The 1,624-nt window shown below is 44.0% G+C and overlaps 1 pseudogene; it reads right to left on the bottom strand.

Annotated features, from left to right (window-relative positions):
- Positions 1-300: 300 nt before the first annotated feature.
- On the bottom strand, positions 301-1,411 carry LOC119570139 (annotated as a pseudogene).
- Positions 1,412-1,624: the final 213 nt, after the last annotated feature.

Below are 1,624 nucleotides of genomic sequence, written 5' to 3'. Positions count from 1 at the left end.
CCAAAACATAATATCATATATAAATAAATAAAATATTTGTATACATATAATATAAAATATATAAAATATATTATAAAATTTTTATTAATATATTATATATAATGTGTGTGTGTGTGTTTTTGTGTGGTGTGTGTGTGTGTGTGTGGGTTGTGTGGCGTGTGTGTGGTATGTGTGTGGTGGTGTTTTTTCTGGTATGTGTTTGTGTGTGTGTGTGCATGTTAACAGTCTTATTAGCATTAAAAAGTGTCCGGTATTTAGAGTATAATCATTCAAAATTAATATTTTTTTAAAAATGAAAATTTACAGTTCAAAACTTTTAGGGTAAAACAATACCGGACCTGACTCTTCATTTTCACCCTTGGAAAATCCACATGCCTTGAAATGTGAAAAAAGAAGAAAAGATGGAGCCACCTTTTCCAGACGGGTCTTACGCTCAGGAGGAGCAATGATCTTTATTTGATGTTTGGGAAAGGGGCTAAGGCAGGGATTCCTTTTGCATGCGGTCAGCGATACAGGGTACATGGTGGTACCCCCCGAATGACAATGTTTGCGAACAGACCTTCCTGATATCATGTCGCACCTCATATGGGGGTGGAACGGTTTTTCCCGAACACCAGCAGATTCCATGCCCAGGAAGGATGGCTGGAAAAGGCCTCAGGGGAACGGAAGCGTTCGTTACCGATGGTGATATACCCTGGGTATTCGTAAGATTTTTCAAGTGAAGAAGAGGCCGAAGCAAAATTTTTCATTCTCGAAGTCAAAGGGGGATATAAAAAAGCTTCTCCTTGATGTCACGAAAATTTCCGTTCGCAGTGGTGGTGAAGGAGTAACCACGCCAGTCTGACTTTGAGGTATGGGAAGCCGACCCCAAAATCAAGAAAAGGTAGCTGAGGAAGGCGAAAACCTCATAGACGGGGGACAAAGTAGCACACCAACCAGGTCCAAACCTCACCGGTAGTACGACCAGAGGCGTACAGGGAAAGCACAGCTTGAATGGTCACATACATAGCAGCATGTTAAAGGATTCGAACATGATTTGAGTCATCTTTTCACGGTTAGCCATTGGGGTTAGAGGAGCCTCAGTGAGAAGTGTGGGGACTCCTCAGGGCAACACGGAGCTCATTGTAGAAAGTGTGGTACCAGATCTTCTCCATGTCATCCCAGTTGGTGATGATACACTGCTCAATCGGGTACTGAGGGTGAGAATACCACGCTTGCTCTGGGCTTCATCACCGACGTAGGCGTCCTTCTGACCCATACCGACCATCACACCCTGGTGACGGGCACGGCCGACGATGGAGGGAAAGACGCATCGTGGGGCGTCGTCACCAGCAAAGCCTCCCTTGACGAGGCCGGAGCCGTTGTCCACGACAAGCGCACATGTGTCTTCGTCGTCGCACATGATGGTGGCAATCTGTAAGAAGGGATTAAGTGAATGAAGGCTCAGTTTCGGTGATGATATACCATTGAAAATTATATATAATGCGTTACACATAAGTTCTAAGGGCTTGATCAACAAACAGATTTCAAAATTATACCCTAGTCACCCGGATTTTTTTAATGCACGATTCCTGCGCTTCTTCACTATCGGAACAGACTCTGAAATTCCTTAGCTGTCTGCAGA

The sequence above is a fragment of the Penaeus monodon genome, unplaced genomic scaffold, assembly GCF_015228065.2.
Source record: "Penaeus monodon isolate SGIC_2016 unplaced genomic scaffold, NSTDA_Pmon_1 PmonScaffold_22387, whole genome shotgun sequence".
NCBI classification, from domain to species: domain Eukaryota; kingdom Metazoa; phylum Arthropoda; class Malacostraca; order Decapoda; family Penaeidae; genus Penaeus; species Penaeus monodon.
Note: the sequence above shows the minus strand (reverse complement) of the source record. Positions and strands in the feature narration are given on the sequence as shown.